The following is a 20,989-nucleotide window of genomic DNA, read 5'->3' as shown; positions in this document are numbered from 1 at the left end:
GGGGTTTGTTGGGACTGTCATGTGGAAGCTATGTTCATCCTGTCCTCATCTCCCACCTGCCCACCTCTGTTCTGACCACTGAGCCAGCCCACTTTTCTTCCTATGTGCCTGGCAGCAGTCAGGTCTTGCTCTTCGTGAGGTTGGTCCCTACCATTGCAGGAGCTGGCAAGAGAATGTCCTCGTCTGACCTTGAGGATTGGGCCTTGGGGGCAAAGGGGAGATGAGCAGAGCCTTGGGTTAGGTGTGCACGGGGTTTCTCTGGGACAGCAGGGAGAACTCTCATAAAACACTGCCAATTCCTTTTATGGGATTTAGGGTGGAGATCCTACCACTAGGAAAAACTAGGCCTCTTGACCCTGACCATCTCATTTGCCCTTCCTTTTCCCCAGAAATATGGGGGTGTCCTGGTGGCCTGGGGGTACACACAGCTTGAGTATTCGTGACTCTGAGCTTAGCTTGAGGCTCCTCTATGGCTCATATGGAGTTCACAGTCCTGCTCCACACCCTTGGCTTCCAGTAGCGCTTGTTCCAGCCGGGCCCTAAGGCCCTGTCCCCTCCCTCTCCCTCTTCTGTGCCATCTGAAGGATGTGATGAGGTGGAGGTTAGGTGAATACAATGGCCACATACAAGATTCCCCAATTCCGTGTAGTTGAAATCGCTAAACTATAACAAATCTACCATCAGTAGCTCCATCCTCTCAGCCAGTAGAGATACTGTAAAAACACACTGGGAGAGGAAAACAGGAGGAGAAAAATGTGGCCAGTCCCTGCCAGTGGGACAGTCATTTTGGCAGCAGTGGAACTAAACCTCTGGCCTTTGCTCAACTGTCCTATCCTTGTGCTCTGTTGATGATGCCCCTCGTGGAACCGCCAACCGCCAACGGCTTGGCCAGCTCCAGAAAACAACCCGTCTCACAAATGGAAACTCTAGACAGGAAGTTTGGAAACCTTGCCCTGATTTCTGCGTGGGATGAGATTTTTTTCTCTATACCCAGCAGGCCTTTCCTATCAATATATTTCATTTTGGTGGCTTAGGGACTTCAGATTTGGGACACTCTGTTCACCGCCCCTTATTTCCCACTATTGGAAAGCTATTGACCATGCTGTTGACCATCTTTGACCTTTCTGGAATGCTGCCTAGTTCTCGGGGTGCTTTCATTTCTCTTCTCTTTTGACCTTCATACCCACAGATGTCACGACAGATGAGTACGTGGAGGTACAACCCACTCAAGGTCACAGAGATTGTTAGCAGCTAAAGAAAAATAATTCAGGTCCCCTAATGTCTGGCCTGGTTCCCTCATACTACTTGGGGAAAAGCTGGGGTCATGTGCAAGGGGCCTTGGGGATATGAGACCTGAGTCAGGTTTACCTGGAAGCCCAAAGACCAGAAATATCTCGATTTATTGTGCTTTGCAGATACTATGTTTTTACAGATCCAAGGCACAACCCTCCACCAGCAAAAAGATTACATCTCCCTTTATTGCAGTATATGTTTTATTGCAGTATCTGCTTTATTGCAGTGGTCTGGAACAGAACCCACAACATCTCCAAGGTGCAGTGCGTGAGAGAGATATTATACCTTCTCATTGAGATGGAGGCAGCAACAGCTTTTTGGTGGCAAAACCCACCATATAATTGCTGCTTTTGACCTTTCTGGAGACTTCCATATTGCAAGAGCATAGTTGGCTCCCCTTACCTTTTCCTGCACAGACAGTGCTGGTGCAGACAGGCAAGAGTCGGTGGCAGTCCCCAAAGACACTCCTTCAGGACTCAGGAAAGAGGCCAGGCTGTGTGCTGCTACCTGTTTCCCTGTCCTTTCCTGTTGCTCAGAAATTGCTCAGGAATGGTCTCAGGAGAGTCCTTGGCTGGTCTCTGTGGAGCATCCTCCCTTCAGCCATGCAGCTCACCCTATGGGTTGGACTGCTGTAGTGGGCTCCATACCAGGACTCAGGGCCGGGGCAGGGCTTGCACTGTGTTATGATGTTCTGTCTCTTGCTTCCCTAAGGGCAGATCTCATCTGTTTTCCTTTCCCTGATGATCCTTCGGACTGTTTATTAACAAAAGAGACCTCATGTCTTTAAGAGAGGGCTTTGCTCTCTCTGTCTCCTCCTGGCCCCTCGCAGAGCACCTGGCACAGAGTAAGGGCTCTCTAAATGGTAGCTCAATAAATCACAGCCCATTGTTCTTATGATCTCCCTTATTCCTCGGAACTCCAAAAGCAAGGGGGTGATGTCCCCATTTTATAGACGAGGAACCAGGTTTGGAGAAGCCTGCCTAGTCACACAGTCAGTGAGTTGGTGTGAACCCAGGCTTATCTATATCCCCAGTTGGGGCTCTTTCTGCTATACCAGCCTATACCCCTGCTGCCATGTTCACTCCAAGTCAAGCTGATTTCTGGGATTCCTCATTTTAAAAGAGTCTGGAATGTGACTTGGGGTCTAAGTAGCTATGGGACATGGCAAGAACTACGAAGGTATCAGAGCTCCAGCTTAGAATGGGACATGGCTTAGGGTAGGGAGTCAGGTCCAGCAGAAAAACAAGGCAGAAGCCAACTGTGTGGCCTGTACCTGTAGCAGAGATTAGGGGACTTGCCTCTGGCCAGCTTTAGAAATTGGGGGTGAGGTATAAATGAAGCCCAAGTACACTATGCATTCTTAGAGTCTAAGCCTACTTGGCTGTAAGCACTGTGACAAAAATAAAACAACAAAAGCAAAACAGCATCACAAGTGAAGTTGGGGAGAGGGGTTGCATTCAAGGCTTTGGGGAGGAACCATGAGTGTGGATGGGTTTTTGGATGGTGTGAGGTGACAGTTTGATAGTGAAGATTGCTGTACTGCAGACAATGGGGGTGAGAAGTGGGGAGATAACACTTCCAGCCTGGGAGGTGATGGTTGCAGCTGTGAGCGGGAATGAGTCCTTCTTGGAGGAGGCAGGAGAGAACTAGCCTTAGGGGTTTGACTGCAGGGGGTGGAAGGAGGGACAAGACTCTGCAGAGAGGGAGCCATGGGAAACGGTGGGAGAGCAGGAGACTGGAGGGTGGTGGGACGCACATGCAGAGACAGCCAGGAGGGAGAGAGCAGCAGTGCCAAGAGTTGAAATTCAAGGTGCGGAAAGGACACTGGATTTGGGAAGGAAGAAGTCATTGAGGACCCCAGGGAGCTGTGTCCTACTTTTCCACATTCCCCCCCTACAATTGCACAGTGAGAAGTTGTGCTCTGAGGGAGGGATCTGAGGTCCCCAGGGAGTAAGTTGTGTCCACTGTGCAGGACCAGTTAAGGCAAGAAGATGTCCTGGTTCATTTCAGAAAAGATACCAGCCACTGTGTTTTCTTCCCAGGCCTTGGTTCAGTTGACCACAATGGTCCCTTTCTTGCCCATTTCAGCAACTTAAGAGTTTACTCCATGATGTAAAAATAGTCTACCAGGCCCCAGGGACAAGGAGGGTGGCAGGCATCTGAAGTCAGCAGATAGCTTGGAGTCTGATTCCACATATTGACAGTCAAGGACTCTTCTTCTTCTTCTGCTTTTTTTTTTTTAAATTTGTTTTTATTGATTTCAAAGAGAAAGGGAGAGGGAGATAGAATCATTGACTGGCTGCCTCTTGCATGCCCTCTCCGGGGGTTCCAGCTTGCAAATCAGGCATATGCTCTGACTGGGAATTGAACCGTGACTTCTTGGCTCAGCCACTGAGCCGGGCAAGGACTCTTCTTTCCTTCAAAATGAGAGGATTGGGTAGATTTATGTGTTGAAGTAATTGGCCTTGACACTACACTGCTAAGCAGACATTCCCTATTTAAACTGTAGACACCGAGAAGTTGAGAAGTAGAAGGGTTTAATGAGTTGTCTGACTTTGCAAAGTGCTTTATAATTGCTTAGTTTATTAGTTTGTGGAGCGACTGTTAAAGAACTTTTAAGAGTCTCAAATTTGGGTAGAGACATAGTACTTAAGAATGAAAAATAGGTCATTAAAATAACAAAGGAATCAATATAATTATCTTCTCTGCCTGGCAGAAGCCTCCAAAGCTCAGAACAATTAAAGTTTGGGCTTCCAGTAAATTAGTCTCTTTACTACATGGCATCAAAGTCAATAAGTTGTAGGGTACTGACGCAGCCTTACAGCGCAGAACTGCTATGTTGTGGGGAGGTGGAGAGAGGTGGGTCCACATCCTGCCCCATCTTTGCTAAGGCACTCAACTCATTGGACTCGGAGCGTTGGAGGAAGTTGAGAGGGAAAGAATGAACAGAAGCGTGGCAGCTAGAGATCTGGAAAAATGTATGGACAAGATCACTTAACATTTCTGGGTCTTAGTTTCCATGCCAGAGTCCTCTTGGGGCAATAAACCCTCCCTTTCCTCCAGGTTTGTTGAGAAGGCTCAAAGAGATAAGATACAGGATAGGGCTTCAGTGCCATCAAGCACTATACACATACAGGTATGGCAAAGTCTCTCCATTTTTAGAAAATGTTGGGGTTTCAGCAAGTTCAGTAAGTAGCCACCAGCCGCCTCCCCATGTTCTGATTTAATTGCATTGAAGATTGCTTTTTTTAAAAAAATGATGGAGATGTGTTTGGAAAATATGGTTCCTACCTACAGGTGAGAGGGCTGTTACCCAAACTCAGGATTTGCTGGACTTGCCCATCCAGGCAGGCACAGGTGGCCCTGGAAAACCACAGCACATGGCCTTGGGCTCTGACACTCTAACATTTTCAGCTTTGATGAGAAGACTTGGCCCAGAGCTCCCAAGAGGACAAGGAGAGAGGGTGGGACTGAGCAAAGCATGTGCAGTTCCCGTTCCTAATCCACCGGTCTGGATTCACTCCCTATTCCCAGGGTGGGGTGACTGAGGGGCCCTGAAGAAACCAGAGACATACCCGTAATGAAGAACCCACTATACAGAAACTAGATGGCAGGGAGGAGATTTATCCCAACAGATATTGCCATTTAGAAGGAACTCAGCCTCCACGAGCTGAAGCTATGGGCTCTGAATTCATTAAAACCCATTTGCAGATGTTTCCACTTCCAGATATTTCCTGTCCATAGACCGTGGCAGATATATTGAGACATTGCTTTAGGAACATCTGGAGAAAGGTTGGCAAAGAGGACATATAAATAACATGCTTGGATAGAAAATTTCCTTTCTATACTGGAGACTTACTGATGTGTGGTCACTAAAAATGAACTCTTTGCTTTCATAGAACGCAACGATTTCTCATCCGAAGTGAATTATATTTAGAGTCCCACTTGGGTGGGGTGTACCTTCATGTATCATTTTACAGCTCGTGTAGAGTAATGAAGCCTTCTCTTTGGCGGGGGATGGGGAGGTAGAGAGAGACATCTCTGGATTCCTCTTTATAGCTGAAATCTCCACAGTGCTGGTGTCCACAAGTTAATGACTTGTGATTGCACGAGAAAGCAAACATTAATAGTTAACAGATTATTGCTATATTTATATACTTTGACTATCATGGCTAATCACTTGGTTTTACTAAGATGAACTGTTAATGCCAAAACCATTAGAATTTAATAAAAAATGATCATCTATTTGCCTTTCTAAGGGCTGATGACACTTTCAGTGACTTATACCTATAATCTCTCACACATAAACAAAATCTAACAATCATTGAGAGTAGGAATAAAAAATATATATATTGAGCTCTAGTTGATGATTTGCTAACCATTATTTCAAGATTAGTTGTGATGTGACAGTGTGTGTGTGTGTGTGTGTGTGTGTGTGTGTGTGTGATTATAAAAGTATATGAGCATATAATGTACTATAAAATGTTGGTGTTTGGAATTCCTTCTCTTAGCACTTCTTTTCAGTTTTATGTATAAGCCACCTGGGAATCTTTTTTAAATCCTGATTTCTGGGCCTCATCCTCCGGAAATTCTGTTTCTTTGTTATGGGGTGGGGCCACAACATTAGTAACAAAGAAACAGAATTTCCGGAGGATGAGGCCCAGAAATCAGGATTTTAAAAAGATTCCCAGGTGATTCTAATGTGCAGCCAAGGTTGAGAACCACTGCTTTAGAGGCTAATGTGTGCATGTGGTTAGGACATTTACTAAACCTGATTGTAGGTAAGTCACTTGCCCTCTTATCCTCTTTTTTTATCTGTAGAGTTAATGATATCATTAGGAATGCCTTAGGCTGCAAGTAAGAGGAAAATCTGGACTCAGCTAATAAAACATTTGGGAAATGTATTATCACATGAAGTAAGAAAGCAAAAGCTCCAATAGTTTCAGACACAGAATCAGGGCTCTGGGTGCCCTCTGGTTGACTCTCTGGGCTTGGCGCTCTCTCTATGGTGCCTCTGTCCTGAGGCTATATTCCCTCATGGTTGCAAGAAGGCTGCAGCAGTTCCAGGCATCAACTCCAGACCCATCTAGATCCAAAAGAGGGAGATACTCTCTCTTCCTCTGTGGCTTTTATTAAGAACAACAAAAAACAGTATTCTCACAAACAAATTCCCCCTCCCCACAACCAGCTGACTTTCTTTTGCATGTCACTGGCCAGAAATGTGTCACATGCCTGTACCTGGTGGGCCTACTTGATTAGCTTAGACCAGTGGTCGGCAAACTCATTAGTCAACAGAGCCAAATATCAACAGTACAATGATTGAAATTTCTTTTGAGAGCCAAATTTTTTAAACTTAAACTATATAGGTAGGTACATTGTTATTAACTTAATTAGGGTACTCCTAAGGCTTAGGAAGAGCCACACTCAAGGGGCCAAAGAACCGCAATGTGGCTCGCGAGCCGCAGTTTGCCGACCACGGGCTTAGACCAATAAGGACCCATCTCTTAGGTCAGCCCCTCCTGAAGTAATGGCCATATGGAAAAGGGTGAAACTTAAACAAAATTGGGGTTTATTAGAAACAGAAGAAGAATTTAAACAACAAAATAAACCCTATAGGATTCTTGTGAGGTATAAATGAGATAACCTATAGTTTAATGAGGGAACATATATAAAACTCTTCAAACAGTGCTTAGGACACGGGAAGTGCTATATATGTATTAGTTTACTGTGATAAATAAATGTCTCATTGGTAAGTCTCTGAGTTCCATACCAATATGAAATAGTAATATAACTGGTGTTTTATTAGAGGTAAAAGGAAACAGATGGATGTCAAAGATAAACAAGAGAGGAAATCTAGCTGATGCTCAGAGGCAAAGAGGAGACAGTGAGCACTTGGCCCATATTTGGGCATAGTCTTTATACTGGGAGGAGTTAGGGCAGCCTTCTAAGTAAAGGAAAATGATTGCCCAATGTGTTAATGAATTCCAGTCCCAATGGTCTCTTCTTTCCCACAGCTATTTTTTTTTTCACTAGTTGAAAGTGGCATTTAACTGCTGAAGTATTTTTAAAACAGCTGGCGGTCTCTTAAGCAAATAAAAAGTTTAGATTTTATTACTTTTGATGTGGGGAGGATGGAGGTGGAAAATCGTGTGTTGTGTGTCTCTGTATGTAAATTTAAATATCTGTTTATGAAAAACACATACACTTACTTATAAGAAACTATATAAAAGCTATAGCAATCCTAGCCAAGAAAAAGTAACAGAAAAAAATTGGCTTCTTGAAGCTTTTAGCTATAACTAAAAATAAACTTCCTAGTTCATGTTTGAAACATTACTCAAGAAAAAAATTTACTCTGTGTACCCTGAATGACTTTAGAGTTCATTTGTCATTCCGTGTGAGTTCGAGAAGGTTCCTGCTATATCTGATGGCATTTTATACCATTTGAGACAGGCTTTTGTTCTGGCCACTTGATATGGCATTTTATATGTAGCGAGTGACAGCTGTAAAACTACTTGTTCATGTCTTTAAAAGAGAAAAGGAAGATGCAGTTTTAAAGGTAAAAGCTTGTTTCACTTTAATGCTTCAAACTTTATTTTGATAGCCTTGAAGAGATTTGGAGGTTTGTTGATTGTTATGTATTTTTCTTAAATACAAAGCAAATTACTTTAAAGAGAGCGTGTCCATCTGATTTGTCATATCAAATCCTTTTCCTTCAGGGAAACCAAAGAAGACACAGAGAAATCTTGGAGCTCTTAATTCTGGCATAAAAACAGCATTTCTGTTTTCATCCTTCTTGGCCTTTTATCAAATTTTACTTCCAACCTTCTCAGAAAGCAACGTTCCATTATTTATAATCAACCTTGTAAAGCTGATGTTTGCCAATTCTCTCTGGTTTGGCACTGAGCATCTACAAGTCCAAATTATAATTTCTTCCTTTACCAGAGATTTTCAGTTCTTCCCACTCATACCTCCTCATAGGAAAATGATTGCCCAATGTGTCAATAGAGGGGTCAGAGGGGTATTTTCTACATTGCAGAGTACTGTCTTTGAAGTGAGACTGCAGCAAGCTGCAGAGCCCCATGGAGAGGACTGAAATGGAAACTGTACTGATTTCAGCTGATTACTTGGGATGACAGATCCTTTCTGCTTCTCTGGTGCTATGGGCTTCAGCTGCATTAACTTCCTAATGCAAAGTCCTCCTTTGGACATCAATCTAATGGACTTCACCAGCTGTCCTGAGTTGCTCCGGGCTTGAGAGCAAATACTGCGCAGGGCAAGGATATATTTATACAGTGATCACAGAGCCTTCAGGAAAAAGCAACAGAATAAACACCCAAATGATGTACACCAACATCTTTTCAAAGGCTCACAATGACCATATCTACTCATAGATTTGTTCTGTAGACTGTAGCTAGGATAATTTAAGGCTGGTGGAAGTTTTCCACCCTTTCTCCACTTTTCATGCTACTTGACTTTTCTTCTTTCAAGGAAATGTTAATCTTCGGGAAGGAGTTGCCCCACCTGCTGCTTCCTTTCCTGACGCATTCTTGGGAACAGCAGGTGTAGTGGGTAGCAGTCACTTGGGCAGGCAGCCTAGTGGTGTGTATACTGTTACTACTCTTGTGTCATTGATGTGGAAACTGAGACGTGGTGGGATTAAGCCACTTGCTCAAGCCACTGCGCTAGTGAGGCCACAATCTGGGCTGGGGCTTGGGTCTGTGGGATTTCAAAACCATGCTAGTGTGTAGCATCACTCAGAGCTGTTTCTGGGTGGTGGCGCTGTCTGGTAACTCCTTAAAGGATACTCATATTGTTAAGTGGAGGTTGTATTTCTAGGTTTTTCCCCTGCTGTTAGACACTTCTGTTCCCCCTTCTGCCTCCTCTCCTCCCACTGAGATATCATATTCTAAGAATACCACCCAAACTGTAAAGAGTAAGAAAGTTGGAAGGTTACCCCAAACTCCCTTTGCGTTTGTGCAGGCACTTTATACCTGCAGAATGCTTCCCGTTTCCTGTCCTCCTTGGTTTGGTCCATAGGGCTCCTTCTGGGTGTCAGGTCAGAAGTCTCAAGCTGGGGGCGGAGCTTGGGCAGCAGTTACTCTGGATCTGTGTTGACCGTTCCAAACTCTCGGCTCTAGGGAAGGGTTGTGCAGCCCTGACCCCTTCAAGGGCCTCCTGGCCATTTCCCACACCTCCCCACTGCCAAGTTCCCGCCACACCTTGTGTTCCGACTCTGCATAGTTTGTCATTGTGGCAGGAATGCTTCTTGAGCCTGTCACAAAAACACTAGTCATACATTGAGTATTATGGGCTTTGGTCTATTGGATTCACATGGATTAAGTCTGGAATATCACATTCTAAACCTCTGTGCATGGAAGTGCCTTCTCTGGGCCAATAAGCAGAGGAACCTGGAACCCAGGGAGGGGAATTTCCACCCTCTGAGGCACCAGGACCCAGACACATTCTCCACTTTGTCTTTCTCCATTCTGGCTCCCTTCCTTATCCCCTCTCCCCCATCCCAAACATACACAAAGGAAACACTAAAAAACAATACAATAATACGAAGAACTGGAGAGCTGAAGGACAGACACAACAGATATTCAAAAGACATATGTCTATTCTTTTCATTGCTTTCCCCCTCAAGGACAGTACAGTTATGTTGAGAAAACCCTTAAGAATGGGGAGAAAATTTTAATTTTCCTTGGGTCTCACATGCAAGCATTCTGAGTGCATGTGACACAGTGGTAAACTTGAGCTGGGAAGAGGCTCCAGCCCTGGGTTTGACCCCGACCAGCCCTGAGATCCAGGCCATATCATCAACCCTCTCTGGGGCTCAAGCTTTTTTACTGTAGCCTGAAGGTACCTTTCAGCTCTGATATTCTGTTGTTTGAGCAGAGGAGATACTGTGTCCACAGGGATGGTTTCTCACAGGCTGATCCTTGGCTCACCCTGATGCTGTATATGCAAATGGTAGAACTCTTGGCTAATTAGTATTTGAGTGTCTATGATAAGCCAGGCACTGTGTTAGGAAATCATAAAGCATATTTCTGTTCTTTGCAGCTTGTAATGTGGTGGATGAAATGGCAGTGGGGGCCATAGCTAGTTTACAGTGAAGTGGGGCAGCTGTAGTAATCTATTGGTTAGAGTCTAAGATTTAATTCTTCAGTCCCCCATGTATGTATATCTGCTGTTTCTGTCTGCCTCTTGCTTTTGGCAAGGGCACCCCGACTTTCCTGTGGCCACCCTTTCCCACTGGGTTGATCACATTCCTGTGATCTTGGCCTGGCCAAGAACTCATATCCTGGCTATCGTCAGTGGTTAAAGAAATGGGCAGAAACCTAAGCCAGGCCAATTAGACTTTTGTTGTAACTATAGGAACAGAGCCTCCCAAGCTGGAAAAATGTATGCTTGATGCTGCTTCTGGCCGTCTTACCATGACAGGGGCCAGACCCACTGAGATGAGGTTGTCACAGGGGGAAGCAGAGCAGAGGAGGAGGGAGGGGCTGATGGCACTGTCAGCTCACCTGAGTCCAGCTCTGCCCGCATCTAAAACGAGGCCAGGACTTGTCAGTCATGTAGGCCAGCATACGGATCTTTTTTCCCTGCTGAAGTTTTAGATGAGTTAATGTCACTACGATTGAGTCACAGTCCACACTACTGTTTAGGCACTACTGCCTTCCTGCCACATTCTCTGGGCAGTCCTTTAACCAGTTAGGATGCAGTTGAGTCCATTAAGATGCATTTGACTTCAAGACCTTACCCAAAGCAGCGTAAATGGTAGGTGTTATCGGTCTCCTGTAACAAGCTGAGGGCAGCATGGGTCCAGGATTGGTACTTACTGTCACCAGAGCCTCAGGTTGTCAGGGCCCTGGCACTTGCTGGGTTGCCCTTAAGTTTGTCCCGGTATGGTACAAAGTTGCAGTTCTAGAAATGGCTTTCTCACAGGGCTGCTTTATCCCAAATGATAATTTCTCCCAAAATTTCTTCATAGTTTTGTATTGTTGGGTTTCTTCGGTTTGTTTGCTTTTTTTGTTTCTTTTCATTTTATTATTATTATTTTTTTTAATCCTCACCTGAAGATATTTTTCAATTGGTTTTTAGACTCAGTGGAAGGGAGGTAGGGAGACAAAGAGAGAGAAACATCGATGTGAGAGAGACACATCGATTGGTTGCCTCCCATATGCATCCCGACCAGTGCTGGGGATTCAGCCTGAAACCCAAGTATGTGCCCTTGACCAGAATTGAACCCGGGACCCTTCGGTCTGCTGGCCAACACTATATCCACTGAGCCAAACCAGTGAGGCCTGGTTTTTATTTTACTGGCTCCCTTCCTTATCCCCTCTCCCCCATCCCAAACATACACAAAGGAAACACTAAAAAACAATACAATAATACGAAGAACTGGAGAGCTGAAGGACAGACACAACAGATATTCAAAAGACATATGTCTATTCTTTTCATTGCTTTCCCCCTCAAGGACAGTACAGTTATGTTGAGAAAACCCTTAAGAATGGGGAGAAAATTTTAATTTTCCTTGGGTCTCACATGCAAGCATTCTGAGTGCATGTGACACAGTGGTAAACTTGAGCTGGGAAGAGGCTCCAGCCCTGGGTTTGACCCCGACCAGCCCTGAGATCCAGGCCATATCATCAACCCTCTCTGGGGCTCAAGCTTTTTTACTGTAGCCTGAAGGTACCTTTCAGCTCTGATATTCTGTTGTTTGAGCAGAGGAGATACTGTGTCCACAGGGATGGTTTCTCACAGGCTGATCCTTGGCTCACCCTGATGCTGTATATGCAAATGGTAGAACTCTTGGCTAATTAGTATTTGAGTGTCTATGATAAGCCAGGCACTGTGTTAGGAAATCATAAAGCATATTTCTGTTCTTTGCAGCTTGTAATGTGGTGGATGAAATGGCAGTGGGGGCCATAGCTAGTTTACAGTGAAGTGGGGCAGCTGTAGTAATCTATTGGTTAGAGTCTAAGATTTAATTCTTCAGTCCCCCATGTATGTATATCTGCTGTTTCTGTCTGCCTCTTGCTTTTGGCAAGGGCACCCCGACTTTCCTGTGGCCACCCTTTCCCACTGGGTTGATCACATTCCTGTGATCTTGGCCTGGCCAAGAACTCATATCCTGGCTATCGTCAGTGGTTAAAGAAATGGGCAGAAACCTAAGCCAGGCCAATTAGACTTTTGTTGTAACTATAGGAACAGAGCCTCCCAAGCTGGAAAAATGTATGCTTGATGCTGCTTCTGGCCGTCTTACCATGACAGGGGCCAGACCCACTGAGATGAGGTTGTCACAGGGGGAAGCAGAGCAGAGGAGGAGGGAGGGGCTGATGGCACTGTCAGCTCACCTGAGTCCAGCTCTGCCCGCATCTAAAACGAGGCCAGGACTTGTCAGTCATGTAGGCCAGCATACGGATCTTTTTTCCCTGCTGAAGTTTTAGATGAGTTAATGTCACTACGATTGAGTCACAGTCCACACTACTGTTTAGGCACTACTGCCTTCCTGCCACATTCTCTGGGCAGTCCTTTAACCAGTTAGGATGCAGTTGAGTCCATTAAGATGCATTTGACTTCAAGACCTTACCCAAAGCAGCGTAAATGGTAGGTGTTATCGGTCTCCTGTAACAAGCTGAGGGCAGCATGGGTCCAGGATTGGTACTTACTGTCACCAGAGCCTCAGGTTGTCAGGGCCCTGGCACTTGCTGGGTTGCCCTTAAGTTTGTCCCGGTATGGTACAAAGTTGCAGTTCTAGAAATGGCTTTCTCACAGGGCTGCTTTATCCCAAATGATAATTTCTCCCAAAATTTCTTCATAGTTTTGTATTGTTGGGTTTCTTCGGTTTGTTTGCTTTTTTTGTTTCTTTTCATTTTATTATTATTATTTTTTTTAATCCTCACCTGAAGATATTTTTCAATTGGTTTTTAGACTCAGTGGAAGGGAGGTAGGGAGACAAAGAGAGAGAAACATCGATGTGAGAGAGACACATCGATTGGTTGCCTCCCATATGCATCCCGACCAGTGCTGGGGATTCAGCCTGAAACCCAAGTATGTGCCCTTGACCAGAATTGAACCCGGGACCCTTCGGTCTGCTGGCCAACACTATATCCACTGAGCCAAACCAGTGAGGCCTGGTTTTGTTTTATTTTAGATCAGAAAGAAAAAAATTCTACTTGCAGCCCTTTAGCGGAATTGGCTTTATGTTTCTGTTAAAGAAAAACTAAGTCTGACACTAGTTAAAGGTGGTAAAGACAGATTTCATTCAGTGTTACTGAAGGAAGGGAAATGGACTTAAGTATCTATAGAACTAGGCTCCACTCTGATCCATGCAGAAGTGACTGGGAGTTTAAAAGGCAGAATTTGGAGGAATGAGTAGAGGCTTGAATGGAGACAGGGAAGTGGACAATTACAAAAAGCAGGTAGTTGGTCAGCTTGATGAGGCCATCTGGGTTTGCTAACTGGTGCTTGTTGAAGTTAGGCTCCTATCCTCCTACAGAGACTGGGAGACAGGGGTCCTGTCCTTCCTGATGATGACATTTCAACAGAATGGCTTTTAGGTCCTTGAGAAGGACACTCCTGCATTGTAGGAGAGACATGGACATCTCAAAGAGACAGAGGAAGGATTCACAATTGTAAGTTTTTAACAAAAATGCTTTAAGAAAAGGGAAGACAGGGCCTCTCAGGTTGTTGGCTGGAAAAAACTGTAAATTCAATTGGGAGCCTTGAATTTTTTCAGACAAGAACTCAAGGGGGCTGGGTCGTCCCAGGGGCATGGCCTTAGGCTGCAGGAAGCCATGTTAGAGTTTGCTCAAGTCACTTACTAGCAGTGGGGTGGGGTGGACGGAATTGTTTGTGCCAAAAGTTGCAGTTCTGTTTTTAGTTGTGTTACTCCTCACCTGAATATTATTGTTCCATTGATTCTTAAAGAGAGTGGAAGGGAGGGAGAGAGGCAGATAGAGAAACATTGATGTGAAAGAGACACATTGATTGATTGCCTCCCGCACACATCCTGACTGGGGCTGGGGTTTGAGCTTGCAACCAAAATATGTGCCCTGGACTGGAATCGAACCCAGGACTCTTTAGTCCGAGGGCCAACGCTCTATCCATGAGTCAAACTGGCCAGGGCAAAAGTTGCAGTGCTTATAGGCCAATGTTGAAGCCTCGTTTGGAAAAAGGCTCAGAGGAGCTGACTAAAGTACGGTCAAGGAAAGAGTGTCATTTCCTTGGCCAGAATTGCATTATCAGTCCCCGATCAACCAAGCCACCAAAAGCTCTTTAGTGGCAAAAGAATTTTAACATTTCATTATTAGTTTAGAGTCTAACCTTGGACTCACCTTCTGGAGCTGGGAAGGGCATTTTCTCTGAGCCCAAGACTGGGAGGAAGGTGACAAAATCATGGTTCCATGGACAGGAAGAAGGGATGAGGAGTGGTTTGGGGTCTACACTGGGTTCCTGTGCCAACTCCCCAGCTGTGATGATGGGTAGAGGGACAATTATTGTCCATCTTAACCATAGTCTTGCTCCATAGAAATGCCAGGTGGAGAAAAATTGGTCTGAAGAGTACAATTTGTTTAGCTCTCTCAGAGACAGCCCAGTATACCTTGAAAGGCATAGAGTGATGGGATAAGAAAGTTTCTTGCCCTGGCCAGATGGCTCAGTTGTTTGGAGTGTCATTCTGTACACCAAAAAAGGTTGTGAGTTCAATTCCCAGTCATGACACATATCTAGGTCCTGGGTTTGATCCCCAGTTAAGGTGTGTACGGGAGGCAAACAATCACTATTTTACTCTCACATCGATGTTTCTCTCTCTCTCTCTCTCTCTCTCTCTCTCTCTCCCCCTCATCCTTGGGTGAGGATTAAAAAAAATAAAGTTTCTCTTTTTTATTTAAAAAATGTATTTTTATTGATTTTAGAGAGGAAGGGAAAGGGAGAGGGAGAGAGAGATAGAAATATCAATATTGAGAATCATTGATCGGCTGCTTCCTGCATGCCCCCTACTAGGGATCCCGCAACCTGGGCATGTACCCTGACCAGGAATCAAACCCGTGACCTTTTGGTTCATAGGTTGATGCTCAACCACTGAGTCACGCTGGCCGGGCTCTTTTTTATTTTTGACCATGGAGATGGTGGTTTGGCAGAACAGCAACATAGTGGTTACAAGTCCCTGAAACAAGGATGAAGTTATTGAATCTGGGTCTTGGTTACAAACCAGATAATCCACAGTGCTCACTTCGAACTTACTTCACTCTCCTCATTCCCAATATCCTGCCATAATAACTGCAGATAGGCCTAGAGATAACTTGGTTTTGCCTCAGAAAGGTGGTATTTTCAGACAGAAATCAGAATCTAAGTGATAGAGTGGAGGGAGGAGTGGAATACTAGTCAGAGGGTTTTCTTAAGCAAAATACTACAGGTTGCCTAACACATATTTCTTTGAAAAGTGAATTATATTTTACCTGCATCAGGACAGCTTGATATTTAAAAGCGTCTTATACTCACCCTTTATGGAAATGGAAGTAAACAATTTTGGTGACTCATAACTCTATTTGGTATACTAAGGAATCTAGATACCAGACACATCCAAACAATTACAGAATTATTCTAAAACATTTTAAAAATAAATAAGTGATCAAAACAATTGAAGCACAGTTTGCTGTTGTGTGTGGTGTGTGGTGATTGTGTGGAGTACTGGGCTGGGAGTGACAAGTGGTGATGGCTAGGTGGCCAGTCTCCATGCAGAAAACAGAGAGGCAGATGGCAATGGACATTTGCAGGCCTGTCATCGAAGTCTCATGGGTGACACGTGCATCAAGACTGTCTGGGTCCCCCCCGGCCAGCATGGCTCAGTGGTTGAGCATTGACCTATGATCCAGGAGGTCACAGTTCAATTCCTGATCAGGGCATATGCCTGAGTTGCGGGCTTAATCCCCAGTGTAGGGCTTGCAGGAGGCAGCAGATCTATGATTCTTTCTCATCATTGATGTTGCTCTCTCTCTCCCCCTCTCCCTTCCTCTCTGAAATAAATAAAGATATATTTTTTTTAAAAAGACTGTCTTGGTCCCTTATATGTTTTCATTTATAACAGTGGTTTTAGAGTGTTGGATTATAATTGGGCAAATATATATTACATTCAATAATTTGTATCATGGAAAGATAAACAAAATATTTCAAAAACAAAAACATTTGGGTTGGATGAAGTCTTTTACGAAGCATGTTTGTTTGGAGTCAGAATATCCAAATTCTGATGACTTAGAGTAGGTCAGAAAATGGGCGTTCTACTACAGCATTTGTTTTCTAAGTGAAGATCTTCAGACATTACATAGCATGATTTCCCCACACTAGACTAGAGATCAGCAATTGGGCCCACAGGCCAAATCTTGTCAGCTGGTTGCATCCAGCCCACTGCCTATTTTTGTATGGCCCCCAGCTAAGTATGGTTTTTACATAAAAAAAATTTTTTTGAGACTCATGAGAATTGTGTGAAATTCAAATTTCAGTGTGCATACGTAGATCAGGCTTTCTGGGCTCACAGCTGGGTGGCCATTGCCTATGCGTGAGGGTGCTTTGGGGCCCAGTGCCCTGGATGAGGGGTTGTCAGAGGCCGTGTGGCCTGCAAAGCTGAACGTATTTACTAACTGGCTCTTTCCCCAAAGCACTTGCTAACTCCCGCTAGACCCTTTCAATGGCTTCTGTTATTCTCCTCTTCCCACATAGGAGGTCCTTTCTTGGGGTCAGTCCTTCTGAACAGTCCCTCAGCTGAGTGGCTGTAAGATCCCTGAGGCTTTTTGGAGCCACAGTCCCACAGGGTTAAAACCTGAGTGAGGGGGCACGGGGCAGGGTGGAGGTGGGCAAAAGGGGTGGGGACTGGGGAACATCTATAATAGCACCAACAATTAAGAATACTTAAAAAACAAACAACCTGAGTGAGCCATGCGCTTAGCTCCTTATCCCTCAAGTCAGCATGAGGCTCGAGAGAGGTTCCCTGCCCACGTTCACACAGTGGGTGCTGAGGACAGACTAGTAACTGCTCCATGGTATGCCTGTGAGAAGGTGATCAACCACTTCCTATTTTCCTCGCGCTTCAGTCCATATCAGTACTTTACTTGCATGTGTATATTTTAATCTTTTTTCTTTTACTTCTTCAGTATTCCCCACATATGTACTCCTTAGGGATGTGATGAGACAGGCTAAGGGTGGGCAGAGGGACCCAGGAGGATTATCATTTGGATCATAGGTGCAGCGTGCACACAGTGCAGAGGTTGCATGGATGAGAATTTGCTTCACTCTGCAGAGGTTGGGGTTAAGAACCGTGATCAGGGATGGCTTTGAGGAGGTTATACCTGACTTGGGCTCTCAAAGCAGATAAGGGACACTGGATATGCAATGGCACCAAGTCATAAAACACTTCCATGCATTTGTAGACTTTAAATAAGTTCAACATTGCTAAAGAATACATTTCAAGATGGGGTAGAGGGAGGGAAAAGGTATAGCTAGAAAGATAGGCAGGAACTCAAGTATAAAGAGATGGCATGGGCCCGGCCAATGTGGCTCAGTGGTGAAGTGTTGACCTATGAACCAGGAGGTCACAGTTCGATTCCCAGTCAGGCACATGCCTGGGTTTTGAGCTCCATTTCCAGCGGGGTGCATACAGGAGGCTGCTGATCAATGATTCTCTCTCATCATTGATGTTTCTGTCTCTCTCTCCCTCTCCCTTCTCTGAAATCAATATATGTATATATAAGATGGCACAGGCTAGTTTAGAGCTTCATCCAGCTGATGCCATCAAAACATTTCAAGCAGGAGATGAATAGTCTTAGTTCTGCTTCTAACTAGTTCTCTAAGTGCAGCTGAGGATACTTACTGCATCTCAGGGCAGGGTTAGCTAAGTGTTAGTAGTAATTATTGTTGAGTTTGGGGATTGTCCTCATTCATTACTTCATTAAATTATTCATTCAACTAATATTTATTGAGGGCCCACTTTGTGCTGGGGACTGTTCTAGAAACTGAGGACAGAGCAGTGAGCTAAATAAAGCCTTTTCCTCCTGGGGCTCACACCCTAACTAGCTATTTTTGGCTGTTCATTGTTTGGCTACATAGAAGGTTTGAGAAGGACCACACGGTCCTGTTTTTTGGTTTTACTGGATTTTAGCACACTCATTGTGGCTCTGATCTCTGTGTGGCCTCAAGAAGTCATTTCCTATTTTGCACCTGTGTTTCTTTACCTGTCAAATGGGCATAATCATGGCCATCTTTGGTGAACACAGCAGGAGACTGAATCAGATGTTGTGTAGATGGGGGTCGAATTAAAAAGAGGAGTTCTCAAGAGAACACAAGGTATCCATTCTTTATTCAGTCTTGGCTTAAACCATTTTTGGCTATGGCTTGCACAAAGAACATTTTAAATCCAAACAGATGTTTCACAAAATTATGAAAGTGATGCCCTGATACTCTGTCTATTCTATCCTGCTTTATTTACAAATGTTGGTAGAGACCTGCTACATTGATTTCATAGCCCACTGCACCTGGATCACGCACAGCCTCTGGGCTAAGAAAAACTGCCGTAAGTTGAACATTCCTTGCCAGCAGGGTTTTAAACATTATTTCTCCCATTTCTCACTGAGTACTTGTTGATGGATTGTTTCAGCCTCTACTTGGCCTTTTATAACCTAACCAACTGTTCACAAACTGAGCCATGGGTCACTCAGTCTGTATTATCAGGGAACCAGTCATGCATACCCCCTATACTCTGTGCATGAGGTGACCCTAGCTGCCCTGTCATCATCATTCCAGTTGAGCATTAACTGGAGTCAGATATGGTGGGTGGAAAGCCATCCATCCCCCCTCTTCTCCCCCCCGCCCCGTTCCTTCCACAGGGTCTTGCTGTCAGCTCTGAATAAATGATCGTGATAGGACACCTTTCCCCAGAGAGAACCACAGGTCTGAGCTTGTGCAGCCAGCTCTGGTTGGGGTGCATGGGTTCCTCTAAGGAAGGGTGAGGAGGTGGTAGGTTTAGAAATGTTTGTCTTCCCTATTCTAATATGTACAGAAAAGCCAGGATAAGGGGGAAAATGACAATCAAATGCATATTTTTCTAGGGTTCACCAACTCCAACATGTTAAAGCATTTCACATTGTTTGTTTTGATAGAGAACACTTCTTCTGCTGGTTGCCCCGGAGCTGATCTCAGTCCCAATGGCTAGAATCTGAGGGTGATGGAGGATTGCCTTCCTTTAGATTCTGGCTTAGTGTCTCAGCAGAGCCGTGCCCCTTCTTTATTCTCAATTGAAACAACCTGACTCCTCAGGTTGATTCACTCTTGCTCTTAAATATACTAGTACGCTGCTTCAGGCTTCCTGGGGTGCTTTGGAGAGAGTTTTCTGTTAGATTGAACTCTGAGGCCTGAGGCCCTATTGATCATATTTAGTTTATTTATTCATCCCACAAGTCTTTTCTCTCTCCTCCCCTATTTCACTAACTGGTGAAATAGGTCTTGATTCTCCAGAGTTGGAGTGCAAGGAATTGGGGGAGGAGAGGTGAAGGGAGTAAGAAAGGTCTTACTTAATTGGTACTATATGAAACTGGATTAGTGCTTTCTGGGCCAGACTACATGTTTGGTTTTTTAAAATATTTTATTTTTCAATTACATATGTCATACAATATTATTTTACTCTCAGGTGTACAGTATAGTAATTATATATTTATACTAGAGGCCTGGTGCACAAAATTCGTGCACGGGGTGGTGGGGAGTCCTCAGCCCAGCCTGAACCCTCTCCAATCCAGGACTCCTTGGGGGATGTCCGACTGCCTCTCGCAATCTGGGACCGCTGGCTCCTAACTGCTCGTCTTCCTGCCTGCCTGATTGCCCCTAACCCCTCGGCCTGCCTGCCTGATCACCCCTAACTGCTCCCCTACCGGCCTGATCACCCCTAACTGTTCCCTTGCTGGCCTGATTGCCCCTAACCACCTTTGCCTCGCCCTGCACCCAGGACCCAGGATTCTCCCCTCTGGCCGGTCGCAGGCACATGGGACATGGCCATAGCCACCCAGGACCCAGGCCAGCTTCACCCGGGCCAGCTGCAGCCACAGGTGCCTGGGACCGTGGGGCAGGTGGCTTGTCCTTCTCCCGGGCTGCAGGTGCAGCCACTGGTGCCTGGGGCTGTGGGGACCAAGGGACATGTGGATTGTCCCTCTCCTGGGCTGCAAGCACAGGCACAGCCACTGGCGCCTGGGACCGTGGGGCAGGCAGCTTGTCCCTCTCTTGGGCCGCATTCTGGCTGGTCCCCATTCCTCTCTCTTGAGCTCGTTTGTGCCTAGCTGGTTCCCATTCCTCTCTCCCCAGTGTTGAGTGTCTGAGCCAATATGGCATGAGGGTGTGATGACCATTCGCATATTAGCTCTTTATTATATATATTAATTTATGAAGTGATTACCCCCATAAGTCTAGTTCCCTTCTAACACCATACATAATTATTACAGTATTATTGACTATATTAGAGGCCCAGTGCACGAAATTCATGCAGGGGGGCGTGTCTCTCAGCCTGGCCTGCACCCTCTTGCAATCCAGGACTCTTTAGGGGTTGTCTGACTGCCGGTTGTCGGACATCCCTCTCGCAGTCTGGAACCGCTGGCTCCTAACCGCTCTCCTGCCTGGCTGCCTGATCACCCCTAACCACTTGCCTGCCTACCTGATT

The 20,989-nt window shown here is 45.2% G+C and overlaps 1 protein-coding gene across 1 annotated transcript in view; it reads left to right on the top strand.

Moving 5' to 3' along the window:
* CCDC3 (coiled-coil domain containing 3) overlaps positions 1-20,989 on the top strand; it is a gene marked incomplete at its 5' end in the record, with an annotated part of 122,468 nt that overhangs the window by 43,380 nt on the left and 58,099 nt on the right. The window lies entirely within an intron of this gene.

The sequence above is a fragment of the Myotis brandtii genome, unplaced genomic scaffold, assembly GCF_000412655.1.
Source record: "Myotis brandtii unplaced genomic scaffold, ASM41265v1 scaffold49, whole genome shotgun sequence".
Taxonomy (NCBI): domain Eukaryota; kingdom Metazoa; phylum Chordata; class Mammalia; order Chiroptera; family Vespertilionidae; genus Myotis; species Myotis brandtii.
The sequence above is the reverse complement of the archived record's forward strand: the minus strand, read 5'-3'. Positions and strand labels throughout refer to the sequence as shown.